General features: G+C 44.8%; 1 protein-coding gene across 1 annotated transcript in view; it reads right to left on the bottom strand.

Annotated features, from left to right (window-relative positions):
- alp3 (alkaline phosphatase 3) overlaps positions 1–19019 on the bottom strand; it is a gene marked incomplete at its 3' end in the record, with an annotated part of 108068 nt that overhangs the window by 52422 nt on the left and 36627 nt on the right. The window lies entirely within an intron of this gene.

The following is a 19019-nucleotide window of genomic DNA, read 5'->3' as shown; positions in this document are numbered from 1 at the left end:
CACGCCCTTTCCCCATCTGTACTGCCTGGCGCCAGGTTTTTTGGACCATTTTCACGATATTTCACCATCTTTGCGGAGCTATTGTATATTCTATATTATAGCTATGGAGACAATAGTATGGCTCATTTGACAAACACTATTTTCTTTTTTAAACTTAATTTTTTATTTTCATTTTTTCAACAACATAGACAATACAGTTCAACATACAAAATTATAAAGACATAGTATCAAAAATAAATAAAAATAAAAAACAAATAGACAAAAAGAAAAAAAGGTGACATGGGTCCTTCGGTCCATTCTATATTTACATTGTTTATTTACATTTGTTTTCTTGTTTCCTTTTCACTCTTCTGTGATGTCGTTCTTTTTCTTCCTATATTCCTCCCACTTTTCCCATTTTGACTCAAATTTCTCCTCTTGCAGCCTCAGCATATGTGTGATTCTCTCCATTTCCTGTATCCCCTCTATTATTTCTGTCCATTGTTCCTTCGTCAGTGCTTCTACTCTGTACCACAGTTTAGTCAAAGCTTTCTTGGCTGCTACTAATAGTATCTTAATCAAGTATTTGTCTTCCCCCTGAATTCCTTCCTGTGATAGGTTCCCCAGATACAATACTTGGCCTGCCTGGGGTATTTCGTATCCTACTATTTCATTTATTATCTCTCCTATAGTTTCTTATTTTCTGACATCCCCAGAATATGTGTGTGTGGTTCGCTACTTCTTTCTCCAACATGGTTTCTGTGCTGGTGTGTAATTGCCCTGTATTTCTGGTGTTATAAAGAATCTAATTATGTTTTTCCACCCAAACTCCCTCCATATCCTTGATCCTGTGGTTGATTGTTGTATCTTACATGTGGTATACCATTCCTCCTCTGTTATCTCTATTTCTAACTCTTTCTCCCACTTTTCTTTTACATACAAGGTTGTAATTCCCTTACTGTCCATTATTGCCTGATATAGTGCTGATATAACCCTCCCCTTCCTTCCTTCATATGATTTTACCATTATCCTAATTACCCCATTCTGTTCTTTGTCTCTGTCTTGTTTTATTTCTTTGTTATAGTAATCTCTAATCTGTAAATATCTAAAGTGGTCTCTATTCTCTAGTCCGAATCTTTCTTTCAATTTTTGTAGAGTCTGCATCTCCCCTCCTATCATTGTACATATTGCTGTTATCCCCCCCCCCCCGTTCCCATCTTTTGAACCCATGGTCGTCTATCCCTGGTTTGAATTTGTTGTCGTGTGTTATCCATCTCAGTATCTTTTTCTAGCTTGTATTTCTTTACTATTGTGTTCCATATGTTTATAGTAAATTTGGTAATTGGGTCCAGTAGTTGTTCCTGTCTTCTGAACAGCTCCATATCTCCTATTAGTGCCTGCACTTCGAATCCCTCTCTTTTGGTTTTTATATCTTTCCATTTGGCTTCATAATTCACATTGCACCAGCATGCTACTGTCCTAAACTGTGCTGCATTGTAATAGCCTTCTAAACTGGGTACTGCCATTCCTCCTTTCTCCTTTGGTAGTTGTAGAGTCACATATCTGATCCTTGGTCTCCCCCCCCCCCCCCCCCCCCCAAATTAATCTTGATATCTGTCTATCCCATTCCCTGAATTGTTTTTGTAGTATTAATATAGGTAAAGACTGAAATAGGTATAATAACCTTGGTAATATGTTCATCTTAATGATTTCGATCATTGAGCTGAAATCTAGGGGCATTACTGTCCATCTTTCTAGGTCTCTCTTGATTTTCTGATTAATCTGTGTATAGTTTGCCTCGTATAGCCCCTCCACCCCTCTTGTAATGTTCACCCCTAAGTACTTGATCCTGTCCATGTCCCATTTAATTTTGTATTTTTCTTTGATCTCTATCGCTGGCGTGTAGTTCAGTGCTAAAGTCTGTGTCTTCGTCACGTTGAGTCTATACCCTGAGTAATATCCATATTCTGTCAGTAAATCCATCAGTGTCGGAAAGCTTATGTCTGGTTGCCTCATATATACTATCACGTCGTCTGCGAACAGTCCCAATTTATGTTCTGTTCCCCTTATCTCCACCCCTTTGATGTCTTTGGTCTGTCTAATTAGTTGAGCCAGTGGTTCGATGAATACATCGAAGAGTGTCTGCGAAAGACAACAACCCTGTCTGGTAGCTCTCTCTAGTTTAATCCGGTCCGTGACTACCATTTACCTTAATCCTTGCCGTCGGTTCTTGATATAATGCCCTAATTGTTTTCATAGCATTTTTGTCTAATCCAAATTTACTCCAATACTTTATATAGAAATATCCAGCTTACACTGCGAATGCTTTTTCTGCATCTAGGCTAACTAATACTGCACTTCCTCCTTCCTTTTGTATCTCCTCTACCACCTGCACTGTCTTTCTTATGTTATCCTGTGTGTGCCTTCCTTTAATGAATCCGGTCTGGTCCTCGTCTATAATATCTGTCATAAATGTCTCAAATCTTTTGGATATTATTGATGTATACATCTTGTAATCTACATTAAGTATGGACACAGATCATTTCAATGCTATACGACTTATTTGTATCTGGTTCAGATGAATCATCTGAATCAAAACTGAATCAATGGAACGAAGACATAGAGGAGGAAATATCTTTAGAAGAATGGAGCGTGGCATGTAAAGAGGCACAGAGTCAGACAGTCAGTAGCAACCTAAAACGTATACAATATAAATGGCTGATGCGTACATATATAACTCCTGTTAAATTGCATACGTTTAATGATAATATTCCAGATACTTGTATTAAGTGTAGTGAGGAAAGGGGGACACTGTTCCACTGCATATGGGAATGTGTGAAAGTGAAAACCTTCTGGCAAGATGTTATTGATCTGATCGATCAAATCTTATCAAAGAAGTTGCCATTGAATCCCAAGCTTTTTATTCTTGGTTTATATCCTACCACCCCACATCTACAACGCAAAGAGTTTAGATTTATAGATATGTGCATATTACAAGCAAAACGTGTAATAGCTCTTAATTGGAAAAATGTTGATGGACCAAGAATTGGTATGTGGATTAAAGAAATGGCTTCAAATATGTCAATGGAAAAGATGGTGTATATTGTTAGACGTAAACAAAACATTTTTGATAATGCCTGGGGACCATTTGTGTACTTCTTAAAACATAATACGAATGTTGGGAACTTGCTTCAACAAGAACGGGATTAGGGGGAGTACTGTGGGACAACTCTTATTATTGTGTAAAAACGACAAGAAACACCCTTTACTTAATGTGTAAAACATTTTGGTTGTATTATTATTTATTTATGTTTATTTTTTATTTAAATCTGTATCCTTCCTATGTGAACCTGTTTTTGAAGTTAATTATTATTTTGTGTGGGGTGGGGTTAGGGGAGGGAGAACGGGGTGAAAATGTTTGCTGAATACTGCTCTGCTGATATACATGTTGTAATTTGCAAACTAAAACCCAATAAATATATTGTTAAAAAAAAAAGTATGGACACAGGTCTGAAACTGCTACATAGTTCTCTATATTTCCCTTATTTTGGAATTGTAGTAATTATGGCTTATTTCCATGAAGGTGGCATTGTGCCTTCTTTCATCGTGTGTCTGAATGCTGCTTCTAATATGGGGCTCAGTTCGTGTCTAAATGTTTTGTAGAATTCAGAGGGGAATCCGTCGCTACCCGGTGACTTACTGCTCTTTGCTTTACTGATCGCATTCCCCACTTCTTGTTCTGTAATCTCTGCGTTTACTATTTCGTTCTGTTCCTTCCCTATCGATGGTAGATCTAATTTCCCTAAAAAAAATCTCTATCTCCTCTTCTCCTGCCGCTATCGGTTGTGTGTATAGTTTCTTATAGTATTCTTCAAATGTCTTCTCTATTTCAGCTGGTTCTCTTAGTATTTTGTTTGTGTTCGTGTCCCTTATTGTGTGTATTGTGTTCAGTTTTTGTTGTGTCCTGATTCGTCTAGCTAAAAGTCTGGTCGCTCTCAGTCCTCCTTCATAGTATGTCTGTTTCATGTATCTAGCTTTCTTCTCTATTTCTGTCAGCAGTTCTTTGTTTATCTTTCCTCTAACTTCCTTTACCTCTCTAAGTGTCTTTTGGTTCTTTGAGCTTTGGTGTTCTTTCTCTAATTCTTTCAGTTTCTTTATCAAGTTCTGGTATGTCTCTATTCTGGCCTTCTTGAGTAATGCCGTCTTTGCTATACATTTTCCACGTATTACTACCTTTAGTGCATCCCATAAAATAATAATAATAATAATTACTTGCATTTATATAGCGCTTTTCTAGACACTCAAAGCGCTTTACAATGTAGGGTGGAAATTGCCTCCTTCACCACCACTGGTAGCACCCAACCTTGGGCTACGCAGGCTCAATGGCTGCCATACACTGGCACCAGGCACACATCACACTACACAATGGCTGAACGGCTCAGGAGATAGGGATTGATGTCAGCCAATTAAGGGGAATGGGTGATTAGGTTTGGGTCTACCTCTCCATTATCATTTTCTTCTCTGTATCTAATTATGTCTCCTTTTACTTCATTAACCAAACCTTTGTTTTTTTAATAGTCCTACATTCAGTCTCCAAACTATTTTTCCGCCTACTTTTAAGATTCACTGTCAGATATATTGCGCTATGGTCTGATATGTCCGTCACCCCTATCCTGCAGTTTTCTATCCTGTATCTGTCCCCTGTTGTCATGAGAAAATAGTCTATCCTTGAATATGTTGTGTGTGGATGCGAATAATGTGTGTATTCTCTATCTAGTGTGTGCATTTCTCTCCATATATCCATGATTCCTAATTCTTCCATTTGTATATTCATATATTTGCTAATGCTTGTCCTCCATTTCTTTGTGCTTGTCGTGTCTATGTCATAGTTCAGTACTACATTAAAATCACCTGTACAGATTAGGACCCCTTCCCCTTCCATCGCTATGATATCAAAGATTGTTTCAAATAAATATTTCTCACTTTCTGGTGGAGCATATACATTCACTAGTGTTACCATTTGACCTTCCATTTTCCCCTTGACCATTACATACCTCCCCTCTTTATCGCTTATTTCCCTGATCATTTCAAACTTCACTGTGTTCTTAATTAGTATAGCTACTCCTCTTCTAAGGTTCTGTTTAAAAGAACTATAAAACAGATTCTCATACCCGAATCTCTTCAGCTTTTCATGTTCTTGTGATATTAGATGTGTTTCTTGTAAGAAGATAACCTGCGCCTCTTCTTTCTTAAGTTTCGTCATCACCTTACTCCTTTTAATCGGATTATTCATACCATTCACATTCAGCGACATCATTTTGATACCCTTAACTTGTGTCATATTTATTTTCCAAATGTTCTCCCGTTCTACCCATGTCACATAAAATAATATTTGTGGTTGTAGCCACTGCTAACCCTGTCTGATTTACATACATATAACCATAATCAACATTAACTTCAACATTAACACTTGGAACTTCCATGGTAGTTGAGGGACTCAGTCGTCTCCCTCTTTCCCCCGCTGGCGGGTGGGGAGTAGTGGCTCTCCTAGTGAGAGGGCTCCCCCTAGTGGCTAAGAAATTAGCACTATACATGTCCAGCTCGTTCTGTGTGCGACCTCCGAGCTCCCGGTCATAAGCTCTGCATTAGTCACTTTCATGTTCCCGTCTATTTGTATTATGTGTCACGTGTAATCCTGTGGTTCTTTCATATCCACCTCAATATATCTCTTGAATCTCCATGTCCTTTTTTTATTACTTTTGGTATTTTTTTTAGTATAATTATGTACTTTACCATCTTCTCATTGTATAAGTCCTTTTCATGTTTACCTTTATTTGTATTGTGTGTGTCCCATGTATACCAGTTTAATGTGTATTGTACTTATCCTTCCCTGGATCACTGTGTCCCCTCTCATCTCCTCTCTGTTCCCCTTCTCCATGTCTTTTCGTCTTTCTTCTCAGTTGATCCGCTTTGAATTGGTTCAGATCTCCTTCACCGTCCCGTCCTCCTCTCCTCTTCCTCGTCCCCCGACCCTGGTCCATCTGTTCGCCTCCTCCAACCTTTGCATCAGCGTCGGTCTCTCCTCTTCTCCTCCCGGCACCTTCCATCCTCTCCGGTCCATGTCCCTTGTCGCTTCCCTCACGTCGTTGTACACCTTTATGCCTTCTTTCCAATGAACCTTCAGCATGGTCATTGGTGATTGAAATCTGATTCCTTTCTCTTTCAGAGTCTTTTTTATCTGAACATAGCTCCGATGCTTTACAGCCACCTCTGTTGAATAGTCATTGTCGAAGGTTATTCTCTGCCCCTCCACCTCCATCTTCGTCTGCCAGGCTGCTCTGAGAATGTTTTCTTTGACTTCGAATTTCAAGAAATTAACTATAACTGCTCTCGTGGTCTGTTTATCTGTGGCTTCGGCGCTAGGGTCCTGTGTGCCCTTTGAATCTCTATCTTGGCGAGGTCTGACACTTTCAATTTTCCTCGAATTAGATTGTCTACATATTTGGTCATCGAGTCTCCTTCTGTCCCTTCTCTCAGTCCCCATATTCGTATATTATTTCTCCTCGACCTCCCCTCCAAGTCCATTAGCTTTTCTCTCAACATATTTTGTTGTTCGAGCGTCGCCTTTAGAATTTCTTGTATTTCTGTATTCCATTCCTCCGTTTCAGCTGTCCTTTTTTCTAGCATCCTTATATCTTTCTCTTGTTCCTGTAGTTTTCCATCAATTGTCTCGAGTCTCTTATTTATTTCTTCTCTGAGCTCGTCCTGACCCTTCTTTAATTCTCCCTGAGTCTGTCGATGTCGCTCTGAATGCTCTGCGTGTTAGCTTGGTTAGCTATTGCGCTAGCTTGTATTCTAGTCTGTATGCTAGCTTGTAGCTCCGCTACCCAGGTGGGCATCTCTGGTCTGTCGCCCTGGGTCATGCTAGCTTGAATTACCTCCTGCGCCACCTCTTTGTGTCGATACCTTTCCTCCGGTGTTTGTACTTCTTCTGGGGTCCCTTTTCTCTCGCTTTTTCTCGTGTTCATCCTTCCTTTTCTCTTATATCCTTGAATTGTCACTTTTTATTTTGTTTTTAGATAGTTTTACTTCCTTTTTTCGATATTCTTTGACCGGGAGCTCTTTTCTATGGTCGCTTACCCGAACATCTCAAACCGGAAGTCCGACAAACACTATTTATAGTCCAACATGTAAAAAAGCGTTTGTTTCTACATACCCTCGTTCGCTCACAATCCCAAGATAAACATTCATTGCCCCGTTTCAAAATAATCCATGCTGGTTTTCTAGATCGTGAGATAAAGTGTGTTTTGTGCAGCGTATGCGCAAATCTTACGGCTGCTCGCTTGAAACCTATATTATTGCCAGGTCAAAGGTAAACACATGACGTTGTTTCTTCATAAAGCCGGGGGGGGGGGGGGGGGGGGGGGGGGGGTTGGGGGGGGGGGGTTTATCCGACGTTGCAATCATATAGACGCATGATGGAGTTTCGGTAAAGTACACGTAAAATAGACGTTACCTTTGGTTTAGAGGCGTGAATACCAAACCCAGCCGCATTTCTCGGAGACGCTCTCTGATTGGCCGATGCCTGTTTCTACACTGGTTAAGCTTAGGCACTCTTCGAAGTTGGTTAAGGTTAGAGTTTGTCTTAGAGCGTGACGGCAAGTTCTTTCGACGGTTAAGCTTAGGCACTCTTTCGAAGTTGGTTAAGGTTAGAGTTTGTCTTAGAGCATGGGCGATAGAACGCCAGGTAGTTTGACGTGGAAATGGGCAAAGACCAGTGATGGGAGTAACAGCGTTATAAAGAACGGCATTACTAACGGCATTAGTATTTTCAGTAACGAGTAATCTAACGGATTACTCATCCAATCTTAATAACGCCGTTACCGTTACTGTCAAATAATGCCGCGCGTTACTGTCTATGATTGAAGCTTTTTTTTCATCAGAAAGATCTCTGAGTCCATAGGCATTCTATAAAGCTGGGAACGAGGTTAGTCCTTCTCAGCCAACCTCAGCGCGCGATTGGCTGAGGTCCAGTAAAATGCCATGGTAAGCCAATCAAAGGTAGAGGTGGGCGGGTTCATCCAGAGTCTGAAACACAGCGCGACAACACAAGCCAGTCAACGTGAGACCGTGGTCCGTGTACGTTTTGATAGTTGTTTTGGTGGCCAAATAATCCAAAACGAATCCAACGAACAAGACACGCGAGCATATCTGTATGTCATGCATGTCTTAATTAACAGATTGCAGAATGGGTACAATACAGTACAGCTCAATACACACAATTGTTAAGGGGATGCAGACCAGAGGGAGACTTTCGTCTTGTTTACATCAGGGTCCCCCATTTTCAATTCATGACATTTATGACATACACAAAATACAGATATAAGAATCTAATCTAATCATCTAAACAAATCTAATCATGACATTTAAAATGTTCAATCAATCAGTATATATTTGTTATTTATTTTTGGTATAGTGCTTAACAAGCATAATTTAATGTTGCCCAGTTGTGGCCTGTTGAGGGGAAATACATGATATCAAAAGTTCCAAAACATCTATTGTATTTGTATGATCCACTATATAAACATAGTAATTATAATAATATCTACATACATGGCATTTGATTGGAGGCTAGTCTCACTTTGTCCCACAGCAACATTAAAATTGTTTAGATTTGTGTATGTTGTTTATGTAAAAAAGATTACTTGAAAGTAACGCAATAGTTACTTTCTGAATTAACTAGTTACTTTTATAATTTGTAACTGAGTAAGTAATTTAGTTACTTTTTGGAAGAAGTAACTAGTAACTGTAACTAGTTACTTTTTAAAAGTAACTTGCCCAACACTGGCAAAGACACAGCTCGTCACGGATTGGGCAAACGCATCAGTGGCCAATCAGAGAGCATCAGTCAGTGCCAATCAGAGAGCGTCTCCGAGAAATGCGGCTGGGTTTGGTATACACGCGGTTTAGAGGTACTCCATTTCTCACTTCGAGTCCAAAAGTGTCTTGAATCAGAACAGGATCAATACATATAATGTCAGGTAGCCCTCATCCGTCTTCTTCATTTGCTCGGGCCAGACTATAGACAGAGCCGAATAGGTTTCCTCATCGGTCGGTTTGATAATAGTTTTTTATAGTCCAACATCATAGTCTGGTGGAAACACACCTTATCATCCATAATCATCATCCATATAATCCGTGTTATGTCTTCTTCATAATATCCAATAGTTTGCTCGCCATTGCATTGCAGGTTACCATTGTGTGCTCGGGCCAGACTATACCACTGAGCCGAATAGGTTTCCTCATCGGTCGGTTTGATTATAGTTGTTTTACGTTTTACCAGTAGTGCTTAGTCCAACATAGTCTGGTGGAAAATGCACTTTATCGTCCATAATCATCATCCATATAATCCATTTAGTCTTTTTCATAATATCCAATAGTTCGCTCTAGGCGATCGCGATTGTCGAACGTGTCCTGCTCACTGCTGCTCACAATGAGTCCCTAGTTGTTTGGGGCTGTGGGGGCTGGCACTAACACACTAATAGCTGGCCAATGCATGTTCATAAGGTAGGCGATACTGCCACCTGGTGATATTCGATCGTCATTGCAATTCCAATGTAGGCAGATATGCCAGGGAGCTCCAGCTGACTGTTTAGAACGGGGATCAAAGGAAAAATATCTAAAAACGAGATATTACGTTTTTGGCACTCAACGCTTGACGGCGAAACACAAGATATTAAATTTTTGGTGGCCAATGAGTTAAAAGTAAGGCAACACCACAACACAATAGAACATCTCATATACTGGAGCCGTAGGCGAATATCTATCCATAATACTCCATTACATCATCATTGCAGTCATGTTGATTGTTGGAAAAAAGGTGATTGTAATCAAAGGGAATGAAGGACACGTCATGAGAACACTATGACTAGCCACTTTGAAGACAGTCTAAGGAAGGGTCTCTGTTGGCTACCAACCCACGCCCCTAATAAGATTTACGTTTTCAAGGTGATCAGGAGATGCACTCATTTGAAATGTCTAAGTTTGGCCTGATGGTGGTGCTACAGGAAAGGTCATGGGGTCACCCAAATCAATAGGGTTCTTCCTCTAGGGGTCATGAATGTGCACCACAAATGTGAAAAGATTCAAATGGATATTGCGTTCAACACGTAGGATCTGCTGTCGCTGAGGCGTTCAGGGATATAATTAGTATGGCAGGCTGTTACGAGTTGGGTAGGTGTGTAGGACCCAGGTGCAGTGTAGAGCGGATAAGACGAGGCAGGTGTTGATTTTCAAACAAAAGGAGACTCTTTTATTTAGTCAGCAAAAAGGAAACACGCAGACAAAGGCGTATTAACAAAAGGGGAGATACACTGTCTCCAAAACACGTCAGAGCAAATAACTACAAACTCTAATACACGATAAATGGGGAAAGCAAAGGGGAGAAAGCTATGTCTCCAAAACACGTAATGAAAGAAAACATGTCGGGCGACGGCGCTACATAAGCACACAATAAAGATATACACTTGATAAGGCAACGACACAGCAATCAATATACATGGCAAACAAACTTATTCTCCATGGCATGAGAGATAAGCATTACAATGGTCCAATGTATGCATCTAAGAGAGCATTACGGATGTGGTGACGTTGTTTCTGACCAGAGAGACGACGCTGAACTCTGTCTGTCTTCTGTTTGCTGTGTCTTTCCTATCTAACAGGTAGGTTCAGTGATTAACGTTAGGTTATGACTATAACCAAGTTCTGTTAATTAGGGGTGACGCTCGGCATCACTCATGCACTGTCCTCGCACGTGCATGCGCACAGAATAAAATTCCACAAATGTACCTTTAATACCAGTATTCATCTGACCACACCCCTCGTTAGCTTACCTTCATAAGCAGGTGTGTGGTCACCTGCTCTCCTCCTTCCCAAGCTTTCACCACAAGGTGAGGTCAAGGGCTGCAGCGGCGTCGGATGCCGAGCGTCACCCCTAATTAACAGAACTTGGTTATAGTCATAACCTAACGTTCTGTATCATTAGGGAATCCGCTCGGCATCACTCATGCACATAGGGAGGCCGAGCGGAGCCACCGGCCGACAAATACACCCCGCTGAAAGCCCCCCACGACCATCAGAACAGGGAGGGCCGAGCCCCCCCGACCCCCCCTAATGGAGGGCACCCCCCCTATTAGAGGTTTCCCGGAAGGGCGATGGACCCGACCGTGCGAAGAGGCACTCAAGCAACTCAACGCACAGGGTGAGCAGCCGTGGCCTGACCCCACGACTACACACACGCACAACCCGCATGCCACCCGGAAACGAACAGAGGGAACAACCTCGTTACTGCCCCCAGAAACACAGGGTCAATCAATCAATCAATCAATCAATCAATCAATCAAATGTATTTGTATAGCACGTTTAAACATGACGCTTGTCAACCAAAGTGCTTCACATGGCTAAGCTAAGTACAAAGAAAAGTATAAAATAAACAGAGAAATAAAATAAAATCAACGGATAGACAAAGGAAAAACAGAACAACACGTCAACAAGTACGGCAAGAGTCAAAGTGAGTCAGGGAAGGCCAGGCGATATAGGTGGGTTTTGAGTTTTGATTTAAAAGACTCGATGGAGGGGGCAGATTTGATGGACATGGGGATGCTGTTCCAGAGGTCAGGGGCTGCGACCGCAAAAGCATGTCCCCCCCTAGACTTGAAGTTGGACCTACAAGTGGTTAGGAGACCCTTATCAGCCGATCTGAGGGCCCTGGCGTTGGTATAGGGGGTGAGGAGGTCTGCTAGGTAAGCAGGGGCTTTACCATTTAGGGCTTTGTACACCATTAAGAGGACCTTGAAGTCTATTCTAAAGCGCACCGGGAGCCAGTGGAGGGAGGCAAGTACAGGGGTGATGTGAGCTCTCTTCCGGGTACCTGTGAGCAGTCTAGCGGCAGCGTTTTGGGGGAGTTGTAGACGGGCTATGGTGGATTTATTTAGCCCCAGGTACAGGGAGTTACAGTAGTCTAAGCGTGAGGATATGAAGGCGTGAATTATTCTTTCCAGGTCTGAGGGGGAGAGAATGGCCTTGATCTTGGCTATGGACCGGAGCTGGAAAAAGCACCCCTTCACCACGAGTTTACCTGCCTATTGAAGGAAAACTCGGGGTCAAAGAGCACGCCCAGGTTTTTAACATAGGGCTTGACTAGGGGAGACAGGTTACCCAGGCTGCTGGCAATGACATTGGTTTGGTTTGGAGGGCCGAAAAGGAGGATTTCACATTTTGAGTGATTGAGTTGTAGAAAGTTGTGTGCCATCCAGCATTTGATGTCGTCTAGGCAGGAATGAAGACTGTCAAGATTGTTTATATTGTTGGGTTTCATGGGGAGATAGACCTGAGTGTCGTCAGCATAAAAATGGAAAGAGATGTTGTGTTTTTTAATTATCAGACCAAGGGGCAGCATGTATAGGGATAATAGGATAGGGCCAAGGATGGAGCCTTGTGGAACCCCGCAAGAGAGAGAGGCAGAGGGGGAGGAGCAGTTTCCGATGTTAACGGAGAAGCTTCTGTCACTGAGGTAGGAGGTGAACCATGATAGGGCTGTGCCACTGACACCAACTGCTTGGTGGAGACGGTCAATGAGGATAGCATGGTCTATTGTATCGAAAGCTGCACTGAGGTCTAAGAGCATAAGGACAGCGCAGTCCCGGTTGTCTGTAGTGAGGAGCAGGTCATTGGTGACCTTAAGCAGGGCAGATTCTGTGCTGTGGTTGGCTCTGAAACCTGACTGAAATGTGTCCAGGATGTTATTCAAGTGCAGGTAGGGAGACAGCTGGGAGAGAATAGCCTTTTCAAGGACCTTTGATAGGAATGGGAGCTTGGAGATTGGCCTGTAATTATTGAGCTGGGTGGAGTCTAGGTTGGGTTTTTTCAGAAGGGGCTGGACCACTGCTTGTTTGAAGCAGGTTGGAACGGTACCAGTGACTAGGGAGGTGTTAATGATAGAGAGGATGCTGGGGCCAGTTGTGGGAAATACTTCTTTGAGAAGAACAGAGGGAACTATGTCAAGGGGGGAGGTGGTTGGTTTCATGGCTGAGACTATATCTGTGAGAGTAGAGAGGGTGATGGGTTGAAAACAGGCCAGGGTGGATGAACAGGGCGGCGAGACATCTAAGCTACGTGTAGGTGGTGTGATGTTGTTTCTGATTACCTCAACTTTGTTTATGAAGAATTTTAAGAATTCCTCACATTTGGTTGGAGACACATCCAGGCTAGTTCTAGGGGGGGGGCTAATGAAAGAGTTAATGGTGGCAAATAGGGTCCTGGGGTTTTGAGAGTTACAGATGAGGTCTGAGAAGTATGCGGCTCTCGCTGCTTTAACTGCTAACTGATATCTGATGCGAGTGTCTCTAAGCATCTCGAGAGAGACATGGAGTCTATCATTTTTCCACTTACGCTCTGCTCTCCTGTACTCTCTCCTCTGGGCTCTGGTGGTGTCATTTAGCCACGGCTGGCCCTTAGACTTTGTTTGTTTTTTTAGTCAAGGGCAAACCCAACCCCGTGGCAAGGCCGTAGCAGCGGAGCGCGAAGGAAGGCCCAGACCCACCAAAGGGACTGGACCCCCTGGAACGGGGGCCCGGAGAAGTCCATGATGCCAGCATCAAGACCCCACCAGGTGGGCACTTAATGACCCCGCCCCCCACATCGCCAGCGTATTCGGACAAAGGCCCCTCAGCCGAGCGGGCCCTGTCCCCCCAATAGTACACCGCCTGGCACACTGACCCTGCAGAACAGGCAGTCAGCATGGCCGTAAGCACACAAAAAAGGTTAACCAACGGAAGCAGGCAGCGCACCGGGGAAAACCAGGCAACAGGCTGTTAACCAGAGCCTGGAGACTGCGGACGAGACAGGCGCCAGAGGGGACAGCTGAACACAGCCGCCCCGGCGGAAGGGGCGCATGCTGGCGTTGTTGCATGACCAAGCCTCCATTTAAAAACCCCCACCCAGAGGGGTTGAGGCAGAGAAGGCTGACATGATTGGCAGACGTCATGAACGTGCAGGGGCACCCTCAACCGGTTAACCCGGGAGTTGACACTGCTCCAACACACCAGAGAACCAACCACCTAGTCGTTACCCTATGCGGTGGTTGGTCCCATAACCCCTCAGGAAAAAAACTCCAAAACATACCTGCGGCACTGCCGCAGTACCCGTGTTCCAGTTTCCAACAGGGTTATCCCGGGCCTACGGGTCAACGAAAACATTACTTCGGACCGGGCCCGGTGATACGGGGAGCACAGGGTCCCCTGAGGAGGTCAAAGACCACTCCAACAGACCCCTCTTCGCCATGCGTAAGAGAAGAGCGCAAGAATGGAAAACCAGCCCCAACACCCCGTACTTGGTATTCCCAGGAGGTCACCCAATCAAGTACTAACCAAGACCAACCTGCGTGGCGGCCGAGATCCGACGAGATCGGGCGTGTACAGGCTGGCACGGCCGTAAGCCATTACTACAGTGTAGAATACAATGCACCCAACAAGGGCTCCATAGCGCTTAACCCTGTGACACCCGGACCGACCTAGCATTTTTCCCCCTGAAAAAAGCCCAAGTCCCTCAGGGTACCAGAACAGCAGATCTGCATCCCCGGCGGACAACGGGTTTAACTGATCCGGACCAGCGTGACCAGAACCAGTCCCGTGCCCTAACCACGCCGACATGCCAACTCCAGGAGAAGGGGCAGATATGCGTGTTGATCTTAAACATGAAAAGAAGGCGCCACCCTTCTAGATATGTCCAGATCCATTCCGTTATCATCCCCTGATATGAACGAGAACCCGTCGACAACCACACAGGTCGTCGGAAGAGGAAAACCCCCATCCCAATTGCTTTATAAAAACGCTGTTTTATCCCCAAGCAACCAAGGCGCGCCAGTCAGTTGCTTAATGTCCAGCAGAACATCCCGAGCTAGCACTATGTGTGCGTCGGGCATATCCACATCAATAATAGGCTATGTAGACCATCTTATTGAATCCCCAAGGCGCCCAGGGGAACGACAAGAGGGGCGGGATGCAACCAACTCCATGAATGAATGAATGAAAACTTTATTCAACAGATTGCAGAATGGGTACAATACAGTACGGCTCAATACATACAACTGTTAAGGGGATGCAGACCTGAGAAAGACGTTAGTCTTGTTTCCATCAGGGTCCCCCATTTCCAATTCATATAGATTCATCCAACTCTTTATAATAATAAAGAATAAGCATCAACCGTATGAACCCAACTGCACAGCTGGGAGTAAAAAACTGTTTATTTTTTACATCCAGTCACTCCTTTTGTCAGAGAGTACAGACCGAACTTTCCCAGAAGCCTTCCCACATGAGTCGTAGTTGTGAAAAAGACATGCCAACTGTGAGTCACGTGACCAACTGACTCAAGTTTACACATAAATCGAGCGTAGCAGACCCGCAAGTCCTACGCTCTAACTCGACACCTTAACACCACAACCTTACGTAAAGATCTTAACTCACGGAAGCCGTCGCCATAGCAACATTGCTATGACGGGGGGAAACCCTGTACACGGCTCCTGTTTGTAATAGGAGTCACGTCAGGACAACCCTCCCCCCCCCCCCCCCCCCTCCCTGCCAAGACGTTCGAACGACTCGGCCCTGACTGGCTCAGCAGAATGAGAAAAAATCTCCTAAACCAACCAAGTGGAAAGGAGGGGTTTATTCGACACCCCCTCACAAAAAACCCTTTTTCCCTACACATAATAACAACTGTAGCATTTTGAAACCTTCGATAGAATGCCAATGTATAGCGTAAGCTAATACAATGCCCGCTACCCACAAATGTGAACAGGATTTATAACAAAACAAGTCGTATGTGTGTGAATCCTACACCCGCTTTCTATGTCATACATAGCAAACGCTGACAGAGAGTAACGGCCAGGCCGTGGAACGTGTGTGTACGAGTATTACTGCAACTAACACAACAGCGTTGTGGGACACATTTACTTTGTTCAAGCAATGGAAATACCGCCAGTTTCTACCTGCATGTGGAGCGTCAGGCTAATAGAACCTCCTACGACTGAGTGTATGCTTGCAGACCTTGCCTAATCTCGTAACACAACATGACTCATCCCTCAATGTAATAGTGCAGATTCACATTTACGCAACCCCATCATATGATTTGTTGAAGAAACACACAGTTTGTTTGGCCAATAATACAGTTCCCCTTATATCGGGGAACTCTTTATTTCCACGGCACAAAAACATAATCATGAGGGGCCGAAGAGGGTGTAGAGGATCGGTGGCGAGAGGGAATAGTCACTTTTAGTGGCGTCTGCTACCTCGCGCCGCTCGAGTCTTGCCACCCCGAGGAGCCCCGGAGGGACGGTAGGTAACTGTCTGCTGGTCTCGACGTTCCCTACCGTCTCCTCCGGTCGTGGATGGGCCGGCGGTAGCAGAAGCGCCGTCTCTTCTCCTGGCCTTCTTGGGGGTGGAGGGGCCAGCAGCGGCGGCGGAGGCAGTGGTAGGCACGGCGGAGGGAGCTCGATGTCGTGGAAGCCTTCTGACTCCACCGGCAAGGACGGGAGGCGGAAAATGGGGTTGGAGAACGGATCTCTCCTCTGCCATCTCTCTGCACGTTGAGGTCATCAGCTGCAGGGCCTTCCCGAACAGTCCAGCATCGGAGAGGCTGGCCGTCAGAAGAGGGGTTCTCTTCTTCTCCGGCACTCGAGCCTGCTCCAGCCAAAGGTGGCGCTGGGTCAGGGTGGCCAGGGCGCGCATCTTCCCCGAGGCTATGGCCAGCTCCTGGGTAAGATGCAGGACAGCTCCTGCCGCCTGGGTGATCTGATTGCATTTTACCTCGGTCAGATCCATGCCGCCCGTCAATATCCCCGATACAAATCTAGCCAGGTGGGCGATGTTAGAAGCCACAGCCAGCGATTGTGTACCAGCGATAAATGACTGGTCACCCCAATATGCCAATCGCCTAGCCGATCTTCCATGGAGAACCAGCTTGCATAATGGTTCCCACACCATATCCGGACAGAGGAGAGCGGCCATCGGCCTATCAAGCCGTGGCACGCCCTCTCTCATACCTTTGACCAACCCCGACACCTGCGTAACTGGTACGTAGGCGGGGGTAAGTCCCATGATGTTAGAAACCGCCTGATCCTGACGAACATAGGCCCCCATTGAGGGGAAAAATGGGTAGACAACATCCACCCCTCTCACCGGGCGACGCTGCCAGAGATGACCTATGAGATCGTCGGGGACAGGAGCAGGCAATGGCAGCGGCAGCGGCACGCCGTTTGCAGCGGCAGCTACCGCCATGAGCTCGGGAAACAAAGCCCGCAGTTCCCCCTGCTGACCTTCCTCCACCGAACCCGCATCCCTCACATGCAGCAGGCTTCGACCCATTGAGGAGCCACAGTCTGATGTGGCTGATAGCAGGGCATCCTGCTGATGAGGCCGAGGTGGTTCCTCGACATCCTCGAACAAGGCGTCCCAAGGAGCCATTTCTCCCCCCTCCGGTGTTTCCTGGATAGGAGGGATACTCGCCTCCACAGGACCTTCAAACAAGAATCCGTCCGACTCTTCCATGAAATCCTCAGTTTCCATCGGACATGCAGAGCCCGACGCATCCTCGCTGGTCTCCAGCAATTCCCAAAAACCAGGCCGTTCGCGCCTGCATGCCACCATCTTGCGACGTGAACGGGCAGACGCGAAAAGTTTGCGTCCCAAATCCTCCGGACCCAAAACAACCGACCGTTCAACAACGGACGATTCCCTGGAACCAGAGGAACCAGAGTCGAGATCATGCCATCGCCGGAGCGACGGCACCGATGTCTCGGCTCCTCGGAGAGGCAAACTACCCATCGGCTGCCTCCTGGGCTGGGTCGACAACCACGAAAGTGGCAGCAGCCCCGCACCAAAACGCACGAAGGAGGCGGGAATGGAGAACCGCTGGTGAAGAGTGGGTCTACTCTCCGAAGAAGACATTATGACTTAGCTTTTTCCTTTGAACAGTTATGAGAGAAGAAAAAACTAAGCACAATGTAAACTCGTCACAACTCTTTTCAACTAACAACACGTCAAGTGGGGTACTACCGAGGCACTTCCTTGTGGTGAAAGCGAGAAGGAGGAGAGCAGGTGACCACACACCTGCTTATGAAGGTAAGCTAACGAGGGGTGTGGTCAGATGAATACTGGTATTAAAGGTACATTTGTGGAATTTTATTCAGTGCGCGTGCACGTGCGAGGACAGTGCATGAGTGATGCCGAGCGGATCCCCTAATGATACAGAACTGACAGCCTGAATAGTAACCAGGAAGAGCATATAAAGCCAACCTAACTAGGCACACCAGGTAGTAGGTACCAATGAATGCAATCAGGACAGACAGGCAGGTTAATTACCATCAGGTAACACTAGGGCTTTTTCTCCCTGAGGAGAGCAAAACCCTAAAAGTTACAGGAGGCCAAACAATTAAAAAGTCTAACCAAACAAGACAGAAACAAGTCAGTAACCAGACATTACCTATCAGTCATTAACCAGACACAACCTATCCAGCCAGTTCCCAGACACCACCTACCCAGTCATCCTGCTCTGCCACCAGTGTTAATTTTGGCAGCTATTTTCATTTTAGTTTTAGTCTTAGTCATGTGTCAAGTGCTCCTTTTTCATTTTCATCATATTTAGTCATCTTCATTTATTTTTCGTTTAGTCAGTTTTAGTCAACTAAATGTCTGAGCATGTCAGTTTTCGTCAAAATTTTGTCTTTTTTGTTTTAGTCTAGATTTAGTCGACGAAAACGGATGACATTTTTGTCTATTTTTAGTTAATGGAAAAAAAACTTGTCAGAAGTCAGAAATAGTCAACATGGAACATTTTCTGATTTAAATTGCGTATTTATTTTTTAACCTAGGGGAATCTGATACACAGGAAGTATATGTTGGTGTAGACATGGTCCAATGTATTGTTGCTCCTACAGTATATGTTGGTGTAGACATGGTCCAATGTATTGTTGCTCCTACAGTATATGT

This window comes from Notolepis coatsorum, assembly GCF_963971535.1.
Source record: "Notolepis coatsorum genome assembly, chromosome: 1".
In the NCBI taxonomy this organism is placed as follows: Eukaryota; Metazoa; Chordata; class Actinopteri; order Aulopiformes; family Paralepididae; genus Notolepis; species Notolepis coatsorum.
This window is presented reverse-complemented; position numbering and strand designations above follow the sequence as displayed.